Below are 12,835 nucleotides of genomic sequence, written 5' to 3' on the forward strand. Positions count from 1 at the left end.
ACTAAAAAAACAATTGAATGTCAAGCATTCCAGTGTCGCGAATTTTAAATCTAGAATGTTCCAGCGGTCATGTCATTTATCCATTACGCCGAACGGCTAATCTGTAGTGCCAGTTAAATATATAAAAACACAACAACTGCTTGTCCAATAATGTTTATAATAATGTAAAAACTAAGTACAGCCCTAGCTTGTGAGCATAAAAACTTTAATTTCTTTTAATTATTACACTACTATTGATGAGTAATTAATGTAATGAAAGACTCCTCGTATTTAAAGCGCTTTACCTTGACCACAGCAAGCATATTCTTGTCTTGAATTTCCTTCAATCGTTACTTAGTAGTACGCCCGTGTGAACGTGATCTAAATGTTGTGTTAAAAATATTGTGTTTTATTATTAAACTTAAGCGGGTAAGTTGTTTATATTTTTAATAAATATTAAATACAATTATCACACTTACCTACAACAGTATAATAACAGACATTCGTATATGGATTTGTTTTAATATTTACGATATAAATTGTGAAGGAAATGTTACCTCATATGAGTTAATTTAATATTGACAAAATATAAAATATTATATTAATAATCTGAACTGATTACATTTACTCAGGCAAACAAAATATCTTTGTTAATTATTTACATTATATTAGTAATTTATTGCAACAATTAATATTGATGTCTCATCGGATGCTGCGCAAATTCAAGATAATGCGTTCATTCTGTTTTCAGAAAAATTTCATATAAAAATAATTTAAGCATACTGGTATGTTTTGGTAGGTACTGATACCTTTAGATTTATACGTCTAGATAGACTATGACTATGATTTTTAACAATTAACGCACACTAACACAGTGTCATAAAATATTACCAATCGCGATATTAAGACGTAGCTTAAAACACACACTAAACTAATATAGTAACCTGACCTGTTTTTATCGGTTGTCTAACAGCAAGAGACTATCTAGACGTATAAATTATATAACCTTAAATATTTGATACATTAAGAATATGCTTCATATTTTGTGAACCAAAATATGTAAGACTCTTGCGATGAATATATTATTTTAGTGAACGTAATTCAACTGTGTTGCTTTCGTACCTAAACTCCATAATATTCACTATTATGGTAAGCCGCTTTTGTTGTATTCAAATGTATCGTAAAAAATAAATTAAAATCAAAGGCCTATAATAGCGTGAAAGATTATTTGAATGATAAAGGTAGTTGGAATTAATGTTCTAAATTTTGTTAATGAATGTTGTTATACTCATTTGAATGCTATTGTAACTTTTGTACTTCATCCTGACTTGCACTAAATAACTTATAAAGTTTTACAGTGAATAAAGATTTTTTTGACTTTGACTTTGAGTCATTTGTAGAAATGATAAACAAAAAAAAAATAACAATATTATCTAAAAACATATATCTTAATGATATTTTCTATTTATAATTAATTAATTATGTTAGATTATTTAAGTTTTATTTTATTATTATTTATATAAATAGCGTTATTAAGTCATATGTAAATAATATGAATAAGTAAAGTCTAAAAACACATACATAAAAATTATTTTTTTAAGTGAATTTTCATTAGCGGCCTTGTGCACTTTTCTTGGGATGGGTATAAAATGTTAAACTCGCGTCAGGACACGTGGCCTGATCGAAAATTTGCAAGACAATAATTGTTGATATCATGGATGAAAGTTGATTTTTATGACAGATAAACTTTTTATTGTAAAATATTGTTATAGTTCTGAATTGTTAAATTTTTTATGTAATATATCAATTGTCATTTTTGTGTATGATAGCGCAATAAATGAATATTGTATTTAACCACATAAATGCTAGTAATTTTATAAGAAAGCAATTCGTGCGAAATTGTTCCCTAGTCAATCCAAAATATTTAAAAATGCACAACGTTAATGTTCAAGTTTTAATTTCTGCCGACACTCCCGAAGTGCAACCCGTTTTTTTTATCAGAACTACATCTTTTACGCATATGATATGAATATATATGTCTTTATAATGTTATACCCTTAGTTATACCATATTATACCTATTTATTGAATAAGACGAATGGTTATCTAGTATGGAACCAGTTATTTATACCACTGCCATGAGTGCTAGTTTTTGATCGGAAGCCGAATAGCACTACAGACAAGTGTAACAGTGCGTTTTTTATCAAATAATACGTGTAGTGGCATACAATAATTTTCTACGACAATCAAATAAATAAAAATATAATTATTTAGGCGCAGATTAAAGTTCAAAATGGCGCGCGAATGGTGGACGCTGTCTATTGCGCATGCGCGATGTCAGTCACAAACCTGCGCCGCGCACTATAGCTAAAGCTCATGTGATTCCTCTGGTGTACCCCAGTGAGCAGAACGCTCATTTATCCTCGTCTTCCATTAAATACCCATTAGATTAAGTGCCCTTCCTCATGATTCAGGCATACCCAAAAATAATAATCCATGGTCGACTGGAAGGTCCAAAAATTACCGCGTTGAAACAAATAAATATAAAGCTCTTTTTCATTTAACAATCTTAATATATTATATAAATTACGTGTCACGTTGTTTGTCCGCGATTCCTAAAGTAATGAACGGATATGAATGGGGTTTACTTCATGGAGTGAAGTAAACTAAAGACTAATGTCCAACTTGAGAGATAGGATAGTTTTCATTTCGATTTGGGACCCATAATTATTATTATTTCCAATATTTGTTTTGTATGGACATGTTTTCTATGAGCGAATTTAAAGACGCACGGATGGACAGATCTGCTGCGAAACAATTTCATTATAACAACAGGGAAACATGAAATAATTCTTGATAATATGAAATATTATTGACAAATTCCACGGACTAGTAAAAAATAAGGACTCCGTGTCACCTTACATAACAGTGTAGCACCAAAACAAGCCGATTAACGTGTAAATACCTATGTATTTACATAGGTATTTACACGTTAATCGGTCATTCGGTTAGACCATATCGTTCATAAAATTATGTTTTCAAATTTTATTTGTGTGTTAATCCTAGAAGTGAGGGTTATCACTTTAAAAACATAACAAATTCTTTAGATTTACAATAGCGACATCTCAAGTCAATTTTCTAATTTGCAAATATAAAACCGCGACTTCTCGCGTTCCGTGCAGGTTATCAACTGTAAAATAGATCCTGTAAATGAAGCCACCACCTGAGAGTTGAACAAAACATACAATATTTTATGACTATACGTCACACGAACGGTTAGCTCAGTTAGTGAGAGCACTTGCACGGAACGCCAGAGGTCGTGGGCTCGAGTCCCGCATCGTTCATAAAATTTTGTTTTTCAAATTTTATTTGAGGTTAAAAAAATTGTTACATAGTTCAGTATATGTATTGTATATTATTTGTGTCAACACGGAACCTTTACGATTTAGCCCTTTACTACAATAATAAATGAACTAAGTTGGGTGGTGTAATGTAATATGTACAGTGTGATATATTCTATTACATTAACGCTTTCACCGATGCGGTATGTCATATCAACCTAGAAGTGAGGGTTATAGCTTTAAAAACATAAAAATTCTTTTTTTTTTTACCTTTATGTCTGTCTTTTCGTTTGTGTGTTTATCTTTTTAATTATCCTAACTTATTTAAATACGGTTTCACATCAGTGTTGTGGGTATCTTTTACACTTATAATCCTATTTCGTTTTTGTGTATAGTCAATGCGGCGTGCATTTAATCCAATCTCACGTGGACATTCACGTAAAATAACGTAATTTTTTTACGCTAGAAACAATGTCAAATTGTGAGAAAACTGGGAGAAATTAATGAAAAAAGGATGGGTTTTTAAATTATTAATTAAAAAAATCCAGTTTAATAAGCATAGATATTTTTTTAAAGTCTCAATTTGTATGTGGGGGGAAGTGTTTCGCGAAGAATCTCACCAAGATTATGGTCGAAAAATCTCTTACAAAAAAAATTACTTACGTTACTTATGAATGCCCCCCAAATCCGATTAACGGCCGTTCCCAATATTCAGTCTATCTCTTACTTGAGATAAAAATCGTAACTTTCGTTGACTTTTCTGTCCCAATAAACTTATCGACGGTAACTCACCTTATCCGTACACGCTGTCTGTCAATGGGACGACGTATAGCTTACCAGCGATAGAAGTTTGTATGGAAATTGCAATTCACGTGTCCCAATATAAGGCGATAAGAATATCTTATCGTGTATATTGGGACAGCTTCAGATTATTGACAGCTAATTACTGACAGTAGAAGGTAGTAATTTATCTCTATCTGTCGATAGTATATTGAAAACGGCCATATCAGACGCGAGCGGACGCTTGTTAAATAAAACAAGATTGAAGTTGTGAATGTCTTTTCAAGAGCATTTAAAATTAAGCTGCGTACGTTACGTAACATGGGCGCATATCGTGTTTATCTTTGGGCACTTTTTAATTTGGCTATATTAGTCTATGAAGGTTACTTTGTTTGTTACTTTATTCAATCAACATGTATTTTTGTATTTACAATTCTGGTGTTGTTGTATTTATATTTGAACTTTTTAAATTTAACTCAGCATTCTTATTTGCACGAGAAACGTGAAATAGATAATATATCGACTGTAAACTTATTGAGTGTGTCAATGAAAACATATCTTTATTAGCATTGGGAGGCTTTTTTGCACAGGTTTCCAGCTAGATTATGGGTTCGGCAACGGTGCCTATTTCTGCCGTGAAAATGAAGTTGAGTACCTAAGATTAACGATTTCTGGAGTCCTAGTGATGCTGAGCAATGACTGGGTAATAACCAAAATATTTAAAAGTAATTTCCTATCAACAACATGCACATTATATTTAACTTTTTTATCGTAAGCATCTTGGATGCTACAGGAGTTTGGTTTCTACAACTGATGCATGTCTACAATAATTGATCATTGTCTTAGCTTTGTCCTCATATAGCAAAAACAGCGAACTATTTCCGCTGTCTATCTCTAGTATCGTCACATTTTTATCTTCCTTTCATTGTCGTTCATACGTTACATCTAGATCCAGCCTAACATGATCTTAGGAATAAGATGCTTCGCAGGATTTTATTGCTAAACTGTGCGATCTCACCGAAGCTTTTGATTAAATAAATCTTCACTCTCCTTTATATGACCTTAGTTATTGAGGTCTAAATGCAATATCTCGCAAAATAACGTCGTTATGACTAGGTGGATTAAAAAACTATGATAACATTTGAAGTATCTAATCAAATGGCTGCATCGTAAAGGTAGGTATGCCACAGGGTTCAATATCTGGTCATTACTTATTTTAATTTATAGTTGAGAAATTGAATTTTATTGTTCTAATTAGGTGAACACGCCTATAAATGATACATACATAATATATATATTGTGAAAGGTATGCAATGCGTTTATCAACAATAATGTATGGAAACAAAATTCCAATTCGGTAAGTAGGTATTCTTCTTCAAATATCCAAGTGGTATAAAAACTGATGTAGTTTAATCGTTTCTCCACTGTTTAGTTTTGGCTCAAACTGTTCAGTGATCTTCTTTGCGTCCATGAACGCACGGCAACGATCCTATGATTCCTCTGGTATGGTACTTAGCATCAGGTACGCTCTATTGCCCTCCTGTTCCATAAAAACAGTGATTGAAAAAAAAAGGGAAAATAATTACCTATATTTAAACATAAGTTAAATAAAAAATAAAAATAACGCTTTGGTTGAAAAGATAATGGTGAAATTATTTATATAAATTAACATAAATTCCTGCCTCATTGATGATAGATGAAAAAATTATATAAATTAACAAAAATTTTACTATCCAGATTGAAAAATAGAATAATCTTACTAAATTAATGTATTGTCATCGGTCCTCGATAAATCTACGAAGTTGAAACGAAATCTGCCGTTTAAAGTGGGTCATAATCGCGCCCAAATGTGTCGGTTACAAACAAACATACATACAGGTGAAGCTAATAAAAAGCGTGTAAAAACACGAGCACAATTTCGTAATTTTCTCATTTAGAAAAAGATCTTATCATGGAGAAATTCATTTCACAACAACTGCTATACAAAATTGCAGGCTTGCTAAATTACCGCCTCTCACGTCAAGAGAAAGTTTCAAATAGTACTTAGCCGGAAAACAGATATGTACTTCAGTTATTGATTTTACAATATTGATTTTATACTAGTATTTTATTTTATGGGTAATTAATATTGTTTCAATTAAAATTTATTTGAAATCAACCCGCTTTGGTTTTAGTAGGGGCCCAAATGGAAGCAATCTTCAATCATCCATGTAATAGAGGAAAACTATTTAATACTAGGATGCAGCAGTCGCTCGTCGTACCGCTTTGCCGCGGCGTATATTTGAGCGAAGCGAGGTAAACTAAGTTTGTGTACAAAAACAAAACTAAATTAATCCAAACAAAAACAATAAAAATAATCTTTTGGAATATGGCGACATATTTAAACACGAGGAATTAACGCCTTATTTGGTCACATGAGAAATTTGTGGTGATTTGGAAATTGTTTGTTTTTAATTATAATAATTGAATCAAGTCGAAATTAAAAATTCTCGACAGTAACCTAGAAAATTTTGAAAGCTTTCTATGAGTTCAATTTTTTTTAAATCGGTCCAGAAATGGCCGAGATACAATTTAACATAGAAATCAATTGGAGTCAACCGGTGGGAGCTCCGCTCAGCTTCGCTTCGCTTCACTCAATAAAATTTTATTTGTTAAATATATATTACAAATACCCGAACCTTTCTGGATACAATTAGCTCAGGATAGAGTCATTTCTAGTTCTATGAAGGAGGCCTTTATCCACTCATGGGTTCTTGTAAAGAATTACCTACTAACAAAAACTAAGCAAACAATAACACTAACACTTAATCAAAACTATTACTAACCTAAATAAATAATAATACTGTTTAAATTTAAGTTAATTTAATTCTGCAGGAAATAAAGGGCTTTTTTATTTCTCTATCTACACCCATGCTTTAAATCCTCTATTAAAGATTCTGAAACAGTTAGCTTATTGCCAACATTAAAACACCCAATGTTCTTATAACCATTACATCATCCAAAGGAGTGTTGTAATGTTGTACTGAATTTCATAACAACACTCCTATTTTTTTTCAAACCCTTCATGCTCAAAGAGTTTTTACAGACAGCTACATTCTTATTGCTCGATGCGTGGTATCTGTATGAATTTCAAAAAAAGAACATTTTCATTTCTCATACTCGGAATGTGTTTCCCTCCATAGAGAGGGAAAAACTCATACAAATTACTTCCCACCTAAGGGCCGGAATGAACTTTAAAAATAGAACTGCTGTGAAGCGTTTTATGTAAAAAATAACTAATTAAAAAAAATGCTGCGGCAATGTGACTTTCTAAACTGCTAGTGTGAACTTAGCGCAAACTTCTTTGAGCGGAATAACCGCAACAATTACGCGGTAAGTTCCATGATTGAAATTTAAAAAGTCGACATAAATTGGCGGGATACTAATCTGTGCGTAGATAAACAACTAGTTTTATTTTCCTCATATTCGTAATGAAAAGTAGAGTGTTAAACTCGGGTAAAAGTATCAATTCCTACTCGGACTTTAGCCGACCTCGCTGCGCTCGGGCGTCTAAATACTTCGGGAATTGATTCTTTCGACCCTCGGTTATCAATCTACTATTTCGTTTACTCGCGTTCCACACTACCAGAACGCCGCGGGCCGAAAAAAAAGTAGGTTTTTCGAATCCCCGCCATTTTTCTTCGATATTTTTATTGTTTTGTTTACAAAAAATGAGCGATTCATTTTAAACGCTGCAAAAGAACATAATGTTCAAGTAAATTTTAATTATTGCACTATACAAAATGTAAATTACTACTAAAATAATTTTTTTTTTTGATTAAATCTAAACTAATCAGTAATGGATGATATTAGGTTACTACTAGGACTGGCTGTTTTAATGTTAGTAGTAAGCTAACAGTTTCAGAATCTTTTAGAGGATTCATATTCTGGGTGTAGATAAAGTCTTGTATGCAATCGTTGATAATTAGGTATTAAAACACTCATGTGATACTATTATCACACTCGGCTTCGCCTTCGAGATAAATCCATATTCGTGTTTTAATGCCCCTTATTACACAACAGTTGCATAAATAACTATTATATCACATGTGGGTAACGTAGTATCTATCAAGAATATTATTCAAACAAAGTGATTTTAAGAACATAAAAATGGATATTCATTGGCAGTTTATAGCAAGGAACTAAAAAAATAAAACAAAATTCTGTTTATTTCTGTACTTACATTTATTTACGTATGTTTAATTACATATATAATTAAACGTAAATATAACTTGAAAATATCTGTGTGAATGTTTATAAACTTGTCAGGAAAAAAGATTTTGTTTTTAGTTTATATACGATTAATTTTCTCATTATACCTTTATTCATGTAGAGCTGTACCTTTATTTATGTCGATTGATGCAGCTAAGTGAAAAGCTGTTGTGTTTTTTTAATACTTTACTTTTTCTTTGGGTTTTATACTTACGCGTGTCAGTCATGACTCATGACATTTGAGTAGTTTTTTGCATCGCTTCACATAGTTTGCAATTAAAACTATTTGTACAAGATGTAAGAATTGATTTAAAGGGTGGCAATGAGATTCTTGCCACTTCTTATTTAAGCTCCACCTTTTCCGAAGTGGTAGTAAATGGTAAAATATATAACTTTTAAGTGTCATTTTTGACCTATTTGAATTAATCTGATTTTGATTTGATTTAATATTACCCTTAAGCTTTGACATGGGATAGGCTTTAAAGTTGTTTAATAATTTGTGTAAACTGACTCAATAGTCTCGTATACGTACATAATACACTGGTATAATTCATCTAAATATATATAACTATTATTTTTGCCTCTACACTTCTGGAGGATGGCTCAGCTAATTTATCGCGGTATTGCGCCAAGCGAAATAGTATTTCTACGCTGGCGATCTTCGTCCATTCCCGGATGTTACGCAGACAGAACATTTTTATTCTTCCATTACTTGCCTTCTAATTTGCCCATAATTATAAGTTGGAGCAGATGGTATCTCTAGTGTTTCAATACGTGGCCCAAATATAACTTTTCTTATCTTGGCGCTTCTGGCGACGCGCTGAAGTACTCTCACATTCGAGACTTTCTGTGTCCAGCTGATACGGAGCTTTCTATGGTAACACCACATCTGAAAGGCTTCGAGACGTTTCTGGGTGTCAGCTTTCAAAATCTAAGCCTCACTACCGGTATAGCACTACTGGCCAGACATAGCAGTGGATTGTTCTCAGTCTGAGCTTTATGGACAGTTTACGGCTGCACAGAACCCTTTCCATCTTATTAAGGCTTGCTCAGGCGATTTCAATCCCGGTTCGAAGTTCTTGCTCACAATGCCATTCTTCATTTACCCAAGCCCCGAGGTATTTGTAAATACGCACCCGCTCTATGTATTTGTCTTCCCTCTGAATTCTCGACTTCAAATCCTTGACCTCCGATGCCACCAGAAACTTGGCCTTGGTAATTAATATTAATTTTCATGGTTATTGATAATATAGAGACCCTTTTACACAGCCAACTGGGTTTTAAACAAACATCCATATTCATCATATAAATTTTCGGGATTCGAATTTTTTTACTATATTTTATTTATGCATCAATAAGTTAGTTTAAAATAGTAATAGAATTCACTGACAAAACCCAATAAAACTAGTTTGCTGCGGAAATGACTAGTTAGGCATACAGAAGGAACGCCTATTGTCGCTACTCGCTCTCAAATAGCTCTCATGTACTCTTTGAATGAATGACAATTATCTTGTCTTACTCCTGTCAGAGTATCTGACTGTACATATTTAAACTGTTGAACATTGATAGTTCACATTCAAATATTTTAGTTCAAATTGCATTTAAATTTGAACGTCCAAAACTACCACTTATTCGAAATAGTGTGCGAAGAAAAAAAAATAAACGACTTGAGAAGAACGGGCGCTCAGCGGGCCATTTTTTAATTTCGCTACAATATATACGTACAATATCGTACAATAAATTTATAATTAAATAGCCTGAGGACGTTTTCTCTGTGTTATCATTAAGAAAATCATTTATGTTATAGAACCTATATTTTTTTTTAACAAGGAAAACCTATTCGCAATAAAAATAGTTCAGTTAATGGCTCCACACAAACGTTAAACGAATTTCGTAACACATTTGCTTTGTACATTTTTTGGGATCCTGCTGTAATTTGGTTATTAATTGAACATAAATTCCCATTGCTAATTTTAATTTGGACAGAAAATGGAGTTCTAAAATCAGTGCCATGATAAGTAAGTCTTAACAGTAATTTTGGTTATAGAAATATAAAGAAGAAGGTACTAGAAACATTTACGTATAATAAAAACTAGAATCCCAATGTTGTATAGACGTTTACATTTACTTTATACGCAATAATGTTCAAGGTCTATTTTGCATACGTTCATTAGAAATTCGGACGCGAGCACGAGGCAAGAACATTTTGTTTTAACAATTGAAATGTAATTATGTAGCAAAATGTTTGTAAACGTCAAGTTAGTTACACAATTTTGTTCGAAAGAGACACTTATCTGAAATACAATAATCAATCCTTTTAACGTTGAAATGTGCTGTTGTTTTGACAGATTTTAAGTGTAGACTTTGACATTGCGTGGCGTTGTATTCAAAGCGCGGTCGAAACACAACCCTGCCTAATAGACACGTAAGCAGAGTTTTGCTTCAGACAATTTATGAGCGTGATTGTGAGTTTAATTGTTTATTTATATTGACACATTTTAACACAAATTATCTTGCCCCAAACTAGGCATAGCCTGTACTATGGTTGCAAGACAACGATATATTTTATACAATATACTTACTTAAACATACATAAATACAAATAAACATCCATGACTCGGAAACAAACGTTCATATTCATCATATAAATGATTTAAGCTACCGGGATTCGAACCCGGCACGTCGAGCTCAGTTGGCAGGGTCACTAACCACTGGGCTATAGGGGTCGCCATTGTACGTTAATGACTAGAAATAATAAAGCTGCGTTAAATATGCCGCGTCACAGGTCACTTGAGGTGATTAAGTACTACCAGTGAGGGAGTAGTGATTTAGTATTTATCTGAATGGGGGACCTAAAATAATAGTAAATAAAGTGTCTTTCAGTATATCTAACTTCAGCAACTCTAACACAACTATCAATTATACGGATCGAAATCATTATTCACGATAAGATTCTAATTTATTCGTATTGACGTCGATTTGCACAAGTCCATCATAATCGTACGCGTTATAAGTGTATGTAGCAATAAAAATATAGTAAATGTAGTTATATACTTTAATATAATATAATAATAATATTGACACACTTTTACACAAATTATCTTGCCGCAAACTAGGCATAGCCTGTACTATGGGTACAAGACAACGATATATTTAATACAATATACTTACTTAAACATACATAAATACATATAAACATCCATGACTCAGAAACAAACATCCATATTCATCATATAAATGATTGCACCTGCCGGGATTCGAACCCGGGACCTCTAGCTTAGAAGTCAGGGTCACTAACCATTCGGCTATATGGGTCGTCTTTATCTACACCCATGCTTTAAATCCTCTATTAAAGATTCTGAAACAGTTAGCTTATTGCCAACATTAAAACACCCAATGTCCTAATAACCGTTACCTAGGTACATCATCCAAACGGATGTTGTACTGAATTTCATAACAACACTCCTTTGTTTTTTTTTTCGATCCCTTCATGCGCAAAGAGTTTCAAAAGACATTCTTATTGCTCGATGCGTGGTATTTGTATGAATTTCAAGAAAAGAACATTTTCGTTTACGCGCGTTCCACACTACCAGAACATCGCGCGCCGTAAAATAAACTAGGTTATTCGAATCCCCGCCATTTTTCTTCGATATTTTTATTGTTTGTTTACAAAAAATGAGCGGTTCAAGTTTTGACAGAACACCGCCAGATATTTTAAACAGTGCAAAGAACATAATTTTCAAGTGAATTTTAATAATTGCACTATACTAAATGTAAATTACTACTAAAATAAATAATTGTTTCATTAATACTTAGTATATTAATTGTATATGTATAATCAGTAATGGATGATATTAGGTTACTACAAGTACTGGCTGTTTTAATGTAAGCGGTAAGCTAACTATTTCAGAATCTTTTAGAGGATTCATTTTATGGGTGTAAATAAAGTCTTGTATGCAACTGTTGATAATTAGGTATTAAAACACTCATGCGATACTATTATCACAATATGAGTGTTTTAATACCCCTTATTACGCAACAGTTGCATAAATTACTATTCTTAATTGAATTCGGTTTCGAATCGCGGTAGGTGCAAACATTTATATAATAAACTAGCTGACCCGACACACGTTGTATATATACTGATATAAATTTGTCGATAATATTTCATGACATCAAGGATTATTTCGTAAAATATGCTTCCTGTTGTTACAGTTAAATAATTGTTTCGCAGTAGAACTGTCAAACTGTGCGTGAATAAATTCATAGAAAATATGTCCTATTTGTATATATACATTACAAATATTGGAAAGAAAAATAGTAATATGGGACGCAAATCGTATTAAAAACAATCCGTTCTCTCAAGTTGGACTAAACTGCACTCCATAAAGTAAACCCCATTAAAAAATCCGTTCAATAGTTTAAGAATTCACCGAAAACAAACATCCGGACACTAGATTTATATATAAATCAAATCAATCCAAA

At 32.4% G+C, this 12,835-nt stretch overlaps 1 protein-coding gene across 1 annotated transcript in view; it reads left to right on the top strand.

The window, feature by feature from the left end:
* The first annotated feature begins 287 nt into the window (after window positions 1–287).
* The window catches only part of LOC126967240 (elongation of very long chain fatty acids protein AAEL008004-like), a 36,250-nt gene continuing 23,702 nt past the window's right edge, over window positions 288–12,835 (top strand). The window contains exon 1 of the mRNA XM_050811735.1: window positions 288–408. The gene's annotated coding sequence lies outside the window, so the exon portion shown is untranslated. The remainder of the gene's footprint in view (window positions 409–12,835) is intronic.

Source organism: Leptidea sinapis, chromosome 1 (assembly GCF_905404315.1).
Source record: "Leptidea sinapis chromosome 1, ilLepSina1.1, whole genome shotgun sequence".
Taxonomy (NCBI): domain Eukaryota; kingdom Metazoa; phylum Arthropoda; class Insecta; order Lepidoptera; family Pieridae; genus Leptidea; species Leptidea sinapis.